This window comes from Papaver somniferum, chromosome 1 (assembly GCF_003573695.1).
Source record: "Papaver somniferum cultivar HN1 chromosome 1, ASM357369v1, whole genome shotgun sequence".
Classification (NCBI taxonomy): domain Eukaryota; kingdom Viridiplantae; phylum Streptophyta; class Magnoliopsida; order Ranunculales; family Papaveraceae; genus Papaver; species Papaver somniferum.
The window spans coordinates 73,908,885-73,919,048 of NC_039358.1; the positions used below are offsets into that span (position 1 = coordinate 73,908,885).

General features: G+C 36.7%; 1 pseudogene; it reads left to right on the forward strand.

Moving 5' to 3' along the window:
* The first annotated feature begins 1,281 nt into the window (after positions 1-1,281).
* On the forward strand, positions 1,282-9,296 carry LOC113290828 (annotated as a pseudogene).
* Positions 9,297-10,164: the final 868 nt, after the last annotated feature.

Genomic DNA, 10,164 nt, shown 5'->3' on the forward strand with positions numbered 1-10,164 from the left:
ACGATGCTCTCTCAATAGGAACTCATCATCATCAACAACCGGAGGAACCGAAATTCAGGAAAAGTCGAAAACGTTAAAGGTTTACAAGCAACCAAGGAAGAGAAAAGTTACATATTCAAAGAGATTACCTTTATGATGACTTGACCCCACATTTAAGTCGGTTGTGTCCAGGTTCCTTGCACTTTACGCATCGTACTGTACCACCACGAACAAGTAATATCAAAAATCCCTTATTTCAAATAATTTTGTAATGACCGAACAACCCTTTAGTTAATTTTAATTTTATGAGATAATAATTAATTTTTACGGTTGGAATCAATCCAAACCTGGACGTAAAACCAATTTCTACGGTTGGAATCAACCCAAACCTGGACGTAAAATCAATTTCTATGGTTGGAATTAAAAAGAACCTGGACGTAAAATTGAAATTTAGGCTAGGTTGACGAAAGGAAAATTCAGTAAACTAAACCTAGACGTAAAATTGAAAATTACGGTTGAAATTCAATTAAGCCTAGACGTAAAATTGAAAATTACGGTTGGAATTCAACTAAACCTAGACGTAACATAACATGCAAATCAAAGTTTACGGTTGAATTGAACTAAACCTAGACGTAAGTTCTTCAAAAACTAAATTACGGTTGAAAATTCTAGACCCAGACGTAACACTAGCAAAAAGTAACTAAAATCCTAATTTTACTTCGATTTCATTCAATCTAACCTATTTTAAGCACAAAAACAAGTAAACAAATATGGGTATGTTCGATTACCTTACATACACCATGAGTTTGTTTGATGAAATGAATTCAAATGGATTTACGATGAAAATGATGAAGAGAAAGAGGAGAGGAAGAAGAAGAGCAATTGAGAATTGTGAAGAATGAAGAATAGAAATTAGGTTTTGTTTCTGTTTTTAAGTTTTAATTTTAATTGAAGAGTAGTTTGGATAGTTGTTATTAAAAAAATATTCCATAACCAGATTTTTTGTCACTAAATATCCAAGTGGAGCCCTTCTATTAGTTGGTGGCGCCCCGATAATAGCCTTCTAAGTTTATCAGCTGGATTTTTCATTTTTATTATTTTTCTAACACAACTATATAAAGTTGGTAGATCATAAAGGCAATGTTTATAAAGGCCGACAGAGTGACATAAATTCTCATAAACAGGATTTCAACAAACTCCAAAAAGTGACACAGTGTAAAACTGGAAAAAAAAAATTCTTAAGCCGGCTAAGGTCAGTAAATGTCAAAAGGAAATATCCATTCCTTTGTCTGTATTCTCTCATTCTTTGAAATAATCACTGATGCTTTCTTTCTGGTGATTATTTAATGTGTTGAGTAGTCGGCCATTGCTGTCTTGGAATTATAAATTGGATCAGTTTCTAAATTAGTTAAGGATTTTGATGAACCCAGAGAGGAGAATGTTTTCCGTCAAGACTGTGTCTGTTTTCTTCTGGGTTTTAGTTCTTGTTTGTGTTTTGGGTGTTGGTAAAGGTAGTTTTATTAAGTACAATACTGATGCTGGTATTGTTCAAGGGAAATTGAATGTTCATTTGGTTCCACATTCTCATGATGATGTTGGATGGTTAAAGACAATTGATCAGTATTACGTTGGATCCAATAACTCTATACAGGTTTGTAACTTGAAGAATTTTAATCTAATTTGATGAAATTTCAGTTTCTTTTTTCTTCAAATTTTTGGTTGTTTATTGAATTTGGTGGTTTTAATCAGGGTGCATGTGTGGAGAATACTTTGGATTCAGTGGTCGAGTCTTTGGTTCGGAATCCTGATAGGAAATTTATATTTGCTGAACAGGTAATTTTTGGAATTGCATTTATCAATAGGTTGCCAATGCTGAATTTTGGTCGTTGTTTATCTTGATTTACTTCTTATTGCTGGTTTTGTTTAAGCTTTGCTTTTAACGCCTATGTGTGCTCATTTGGCGTTGTATCTAAGGACCACATGATGGTAAACGTTTTTAATCTTAATTAATCTACTTCACAACAGATCATTCTCTAAAAGCTACTAGTCTTTTACATCATCTTACTGTGGGCCTGTATGTATATAAGTGTAAGAAATGGTACGGAATTAGGGGCACAGTGAGCATTTTTAGTGCATGATGGAAACAGCTCAAAGGTCCAACACGATTAACTTGAAGCCTCTTTTTATAGGGTAGAGATGATTGGCACTCTTAGTTTCAGCCCTAGGCGTAATTAGACACGACATTAGTATGGACAATCTAACCTGTAAAAAAATTGCCGACAGTATTTGCACAGTCTCCCACCAAATTAGTTCTTCTCCTGCGGGCAATATGTAAGGTTAACTAAAGATGTATTGGTGTAATGTATAAAGTGTGCGCACTTCACATGCTAATCTACTAGTTTCCTACCATCAAAGATGTATACCAATACTCTTTCTCATGAAGTGTACCTTTATGTCATTATTAGTGTTTGCTTGTCTAATTTCGTGTAGGAAATTAAGTTATTTTCATGGTTTTGGCTTATAGGCCTTTTTCCAGCGATGGTGGATGGAGCAAAATGTGCAAATACAGGAAGTAGTGAGGAAGCTAGTGGATTCGGGCCAGCTTGAGTTTGTGTAAGTATTCTATAAATTGATGTATTCCACATTTTTAAATCTCTGTGATAGGCTATAATTGGCATATTGTGGATCAGAAATGGTGGCTGGTGTATGCATGATGAAGCAGCAACCCATTACATAGATATGATTGACCAAACCACTCTAGGCCATCGACTTATAAAGCAGCAATTTAACAAGACACCTCGTTCTGGATGGCAGATTGATCCATTTGGACACTCAGCTGTGCAAGGTTACTTACTTGGGGCTGAGGTAAAAGCTTCGTGTCCCAGTCTTCATTTCACTTGTCTGCAAGCGTCATATGAAATAGTGGTTTATGTGGATTTTGAAAGTCTCGCCTTTTATATTTATTTGTGGAGATTCTGATAACTGAATGATACTTGGGAGTTCTGTAGCTTGGTTTCGATTCTTTGCATTTTGCCAGAGTTGATTACCAGGATAGAGCACAACGCAAGTTGGATAAGTCTCTTGAAGTTATATGGCATGGTTCTAAGACTTTCGGTTCTTCTGCTCAGGTGAGGAACTCTATTTTTGCCGTGAAATCCCTTTTCTCCTTGTTTCCTCTCTCTCTCTCTCTCTCTCTCAATGGCTAACTTTTGGATTTGCAGATTTTTGCCAACACTTTTCCTGTCCACTATAGCGCCCCATCTGGCTTCAATTTTGAAGTGAGCGGTAACTTTGAACCTGTGCAGGTACCATTTCTCAACAATATGTGGTCTTGTTGTACTTTAACTTGGTTAACTTTTAAGTATCGACTCTTTCTTAACATGTTGGACTCACAGGATAATCCTCTTCTATACGACTTCAACGTTGCTAAACGTGTAAATGATTTCGTCAGTGCTGCCATTACTCAAGTATGCTTCACAGTTCATAAAACTTTCATTCTGAAATTTATATTTTCTATGTTGTTGAGTATGGAGTTAGAGCTGTTTTTTTATTGTTTATGCTTTTGCCTACTTTATTGAATCATGTTTAACAGGCAAACGTCACGCGTACTAATCATATCATGTGGACAATGGGAGATGATTTTGAGTACCAGTATGCTGAATCTTGGTTCAAGCAAATGGACAAATTAATCCACTATGTTAACAAGGTATAGTGCATAGAAAGATATGTGCAGACGTTTGTGAGTTCTCACAACCTCTTTTGAGAGAACAATTTTTTTTTATCAGAATCAAGAAGCTCATAGAGAAGCTACGATATTTATAATTTAAATTGAGTTAGTGCATTTGTATGTAACTGATGCTAGTTTAACAGGATGGCCGAGTTAATGCACTGTATTCTACTCCATCAGTTTACACTGACGCTAAAAATGCAGCGAATGAAATTTGGCCACTGAAAACCGATGACTATTTCCCGTGAGCATTATTCATTCTCATCCATAAAACTACTCTGATTAGTATTCATTTTCACTTTTATCCAACTTGAATATTCATACAGGTATGCAGACAGTGCAAACGCTTATTGGACAGGTTATTTTACAAGCCGACCTGCACTCAAGCGATATGTTCGTGTGCTGAGTGGATACTATTTGGTATTATATCCTACTTTTATTTATGTATGAATATGCAGGGAGGAGTGTCTTAAGTCAGATTAGAGACACGAAAAAGCCCTCCTCTTAACCAGTCAAATTATCTCTAAATACCTAAAAGCTTTACTAACTAGAAATGTATGGTATCAAATTGTCTGAAAATCTGAAATCTGCCAAGAATGGATTCTCTAAACCTTCTTTCCCCATGAGATATTTTTTGTATTTGTTTCTTTGTTGGGTTTAAAATAACTTAATAAAGTTGAAGCTAAAAATATGGCTAAAAGAATGTATTATTAAAATAGGCTTCCCGTCAACTCGAGTTTCTATCTGGAAGGAGGTCCTCTGGTCCTAATACATTTAGCTTAGGAGATGCCTTAGGAATTGCACAACATCATGATGCTGTCACTGGCACTGCAAAAGAACATACAACTGATGACTATGCAAAGCGGCTTGCTATCGGGGCTTCTGAGGTTTATTGCCAAGTCTTAATCATTTTCCTGCACTTTTGTTCTTTTGATTTATTTATTATACTTCATGTAAACAGTTATTTACTTATGTCTATTCAATTGTGGTAACTTTTATAGGCAGAAGCTGTTGCAAACTTGGCTTTGTCTTGCTTAACGAATTCAGGACAATCATGTGCAACTCCTAACATCAAATTTTCCCAGGCAACGCACTTTTGGATCTGTAATTGCAATGAGAAATGCTGGCCAGTTTCTGCACATCCTTGACTGTGAACAGTAATTCCTTGACCTATTGTCCTGTAGATAATGGGTAGTCTTAGAATCAAAAGTTAGACATCAATCAATACCAACCCCTACACAGGAGATATAGAAACATAAACGTAAGGGTTCTATAGAAAGCCTTTCAGCTGCTTCGAATTTTCAGGATCATGGAGAAAATTGCTGAAATGTTATATGTTGTGGACCATCCAATTCTTTTCGCTTTTCACAAGTATAGGTAGTGATATAGTGACCAATATCTTACAGTCAGATAATATTATCACTTCCATACTGTTTGCTTTGGTTATTAAGTCTGCCCAAAGGCTTGTGGAATTTATGGATGAATGCCCTAGTTATTAAGTCATTTGAGACCAATTCATCCTTTCGGCCTGTTCCACTAGTTGAAAAGCTTGAAAACAAAAAGATACTGGTCAAACAGAAATAGTGTGGCTAAATGTGATATGGGTTCATTCCAAAGGTCATGTATTTTCGAGCTTGTGTTTTGTCAGGATCATTCACCCCACTATCCAGGGAGTATGAATCATGAGGTATTTAATAGTTTATCTGTTTCACATAACAGTGTCCTTTGCTGAACATAAGTTATTGTCCATCAACTGAGGAAGATATACCGGAAGGGAAGAGCTTGGTAAGTATAATCATTCCGTGTATATCTTACTAAGGTGAAGAGCTCCAGTGGCAAATCCCTATGCTAATAATTTTGTATCTTTTGCAGGTCGTAGTAGCTTACAATCCTCTTGGCTGGAGTCGCACTGACATCGTTCGGGTTCCTGTGAGTAATTGCTTTTGTGTGATACCTAAAACTATATTTCCCTCTTAGTTCTGCACTTAACGTTTATGATCAAGATTAACTATAATTTTGCAGTTTCCTAGAAAACAAAGTGCGTTTTTTTTATTGGTATATTTTCTTCTAATAGTTCTCGGTTTCTGCATTCTATTAGGTAAACAATCCCAATCTTTTTGTAAGAGATTCTACAGGAAGCACAATTAAGTCACAGTTTGTGGAGATGGACAATGCAACTAAGAGTTTAAGAAGCTTTTATACGAAGGCTTACTTGGGCGTGTCAGTGAAGCAAGCTCCAAAATACTGGCTCTTGTTTCGAGTATCTGTGCCACCTCTAGGATGGAATACTTACTTCATCATTAACATGAATAAGACAGGAGAAACAAGAGTAGAGAATCTCCATCCAGTTGAGGGTACTGCAGAGAATGACACACTTGAGATTGGACCAGGGGACTTGAAGATGTCATTTTCATTAACATCTGGTCAACTTAAGCGGATGGCCAACTCTAAAACTGGGGTAGGTTGTTTCTTAAATCTATAGTTATCCGAGTTTCATTTGTACGTCAGCGTAAACTGTAAGGAACTCAAAAACCTTCTGCACACGTTTTGATGTAATTGTTATGATTCATTAGGTCGATGTGCCAGTGCAGCAAAGTTATCTCTGGTATGGTTCAAGCACTGGAGATACGGATCCACAAGTATGTAGCAGCTAATCTCAGTATGCGAATAATAGCTCTAGCTTTTGTTAAGTCAATGGATTAATTTGTGGTATGTAATGTGTTAAATCTTTCAGGCTTCTGGTGCTTATATATTTCGCCCGAATGGTGCCCCTGCTGTGCCTTTTCTAGATCAGTAAGCCATCAACTTTATGCATTCATGTTCTCATCGACCTGTCTGGTTACCGTAAAGAGTGTACGTGTACGATCTTATATAGAAAAAATCACTTGCTAGATTTCATTTATAAAATTTAGGTACCTCTGAAAATCGTGCGTGGCCCACTTGTTGAAGAAGTTCATCAACAGTTCAGCCCATGGATATCTCAGGTATGTGGTGATAATGGTTCTATATTAGTGCTGGTTTTAATTTCTTTTTTTCATACGGTTGATGTCTTTAACCATGATTTGGAAGGAGTACTCATCTGTGATTTACACTACTCAGGTGACGAGACTTCACAAAGACAAAGAACATGCGGAGGTTGAGTTCACTGTAAGTCTCTTCACTTAGATTCCAAGGATATGTACCCTCTCACTGTTTCACTTAAGCTGACTGCTTCATTTTCCAAGACCCACAGTGTTTCATCACTGGTTGTGAGTACCTGGCTTACAGTTTAGTTAGCTAAAATGAGTCCAATTCTGACAATTTCCTGGAGAAAAGATTGGCCCAATACCTACAGATGATGGTGTTGGCAAGGAGGTGATTACGCGGATGACAGCGAATATGGCCACAGAAAAGACATTTTATACAGATTCTAATGGGAGAGATTTTCTCAAGAGGGTTTGTTTTTCACATAATTTATTTCTTTCTAAAGGTCTGAGTGTGAAAGTATGCATCTGTGTTAGTTCCTTATGTGTTCCTTTCTCTTACCTAGTCATCATTTAGTTATGTTTAAAGCTTATAAAATGCATAGTCGTTCAGTAGTAATATTTCATCTCAAATATGTAAGAATGATTCTTTGCAGGTTCGAGATTATAGAGAAGACTGGTCTCTTTCAGTTACCCAGCCCATAGCTGGAAATTATTATCCAGTAAGTCATTTTATTAGTTGGCAACGTTATGCAATTTCCACAATTATGTAAATCTTGTGGCTAATGATAAGGTTTCAAGAACCCAAAGGCATGCTACCCGTGCAGGTGTTTATGTTTAGCAATCACCTATTCAGAAAGCTCGAACTATACTTTAGTAAACACTAAAGAAAATTGTGAAGCTAATGCTGTGGTTGCAGAATGTGCATATCTATACATCATTTCCTCTAATGGAAGCTCTGAGAATTTACATCCCTGTCAAACAGAACGATTGTGAATGGTTCTGATCCATATTGAACTACTATCTGTTGGTTTCAGCTCAACCTTGGAATGTTTACATCGGATAAGAAGTCAGAGTTCTCAGTTTTGGTTGATCGCGCCACTGGCGGAGCCAGCATTAAGGATGGAGAGATAGAGATAATGCTCGATAGGTATTAAAATTTTCTTATGGTTGAGCAAACCTTTCTGTATGTATATATCTTCGTAACATGCATAGCTGTTAATGACCATAAACAATGTTCCCAATCTCTTTCATGCTCCCTTTACGCCTTTTTAGATAACATTAATTGGTTATGTTCTTTTCCAATAAGCGTATGATATTCGATGACGGTAAAGGTGTGGTGAAGCACTTGACGAGACTGTATGTGTGGATGATGCTTGTGAAGGACTTACTGTATGTATGCTAACATTAGGTCATAGATATGACCAGAAAACATTTTTTGTTACGTTGAAAAGCTCTCCTAATTACTTACCTCTCCAGATACGAGGTACTTATTATATGAATATCAACCAGTTAGGAATTGGATAGCGCTGGCGCAAAACGACTGGCCAAGAAATTTATTCTCCACTTCTTTTAGCTTTCACACCTGAGGTACCTCAGAATTTAGATGCATATAGAAGGGTAGAACTATTTTTCTCTTATTCAGCTAATGTCATATCGTATTTTGCAGGGAAATGAGAACTGGAATGCTTATCATGTAACCAACTCGACTTCAATGGACCCGGATTACATTTTACCTCCTAATGTTGCAGTTATCACTCTTCAGGTGATTTTTCCTCGTATTTATAGTTTGGACACTTTTCCTCCCCCAAGTAGCTGAAACAGTTGGTTTGTTTGTTTTAGGAACTCGAGGATGGAAATGTGTTACTTCGGTTGGCACATTTGTACGAGGTAAAATATGTGGGCCCATGTTTCTCTGTTCTTTAGAAATAAATCGGTATTAGAACAGTTATTGGTGAAGAGCATAACTGATCTCCTTCCCATTTGTTCTGATTCTGGTGATTATGAAGGCTGGTGAAGATTCTGAGTATTCAACTACGACCAATGTGGAGCTGAAAAAGATGTTTGGAAAAAGAACGGTTCGTAATACTCAATTACCTACAATATATAACTATATACGTCCTGGTTCTCTACATCTTATAGTTTTCCTGACTAAAAATTTGTTGCTTCAGATGAAGAAAGTGACTGAGACAAGCTTATCTACAAACCAACAGAAGTCAGAAAAGAAAACAATGAAGTGGACGGTGGAAGCGGAGAGCGACCAACCATCTGCCCGTAGGAGAGGCAGCCAGCAACCTGCCAGCAAAAGTGGTGGTCCAGTCAATGCGTCAACCCAAATTGTCGAGCTAGGTCCAATGGAAATTCGTACATCCTTGATTCGATTCTGAGATGCCAGTCTCTCCAGAGCCGTCTTATAAACGAATGATAGACAGTTCCACCAAAAACTACACGAATGAAGTTTGCCTGACTCTTAGGATAGTTTGCAAGAAATGCAAACTCAGCTATTTATAAACCAAGGTTGTTTGGACAACAAGGAAATTCCAAAACCAAATATATTCTCAAGATATGCAATAAGTACTAATTTCGATTTTCCTATTTCCAATTAATGTCAAACAATATTTCTGAAATCACTCATAGAAAAACTTCCAATATTAGTTTAGCATATTATTAATATTCCTTTTTTTAGAGCTATGTTTTAATTGCTAGTAAATTAAAACATATAGAATTAAAAATCTTAATTAAAAGATTCTCAATATTTCGGTTCGGGATCACCTTGAGTATCAAGGAATATCTTTGAACAATTATGAATAAGAATTGTGCACATGTTCAAATTATGTCAACATCCGTAATTCCAAACTCACACAGAATCGTGAAGTAGTATCTGAACTTGAGATTCGGTTTTGCCTTTGGGACCGGTTCTACCATGACACCTAACATAGGTTAAGTTTTGGTTCTACCAAGTCTCCAACTTAGGTAGGGATCGGTTTCACCTTGTCTCCTAATATTAGTTAAGAAATCGGTCATACCAAGTTCCCGAAATGGGTAGGGATCAGTTCCACCAAGGTTCCCAACATAAGTTAAGAATTGGTCATACCAACTTCCCAAAATGGGTAAGGATCGGTTCCACCATAGTTCCCAACATAAGTTAAGAATTGGTCATACCAACTTCCCACTACAGGTAAGGACCGGTTATACCTTGACTCTCAACATAATTTTCGGTTATACCAGCTTCTCAAGGTAGGTAAGGATCGGTTCTACCTTTACTGTAACATAAGTTTAAGAATCGGTTATACCACATATCCTACCATAGGTATGATTTGGTCATAAAAGATAATCATGAGAAACCGTACCAATATACCTATTCATTTCCTTTCGATTAAGAAACAAGTTCATATATGTACTTCCTTTAAAAAAATGTTATAAAACATTGTTTCCTAGGATGAAATGAGTCACACGTATATACCAACACACAAGCAAGTAACAAGTTACATAGAT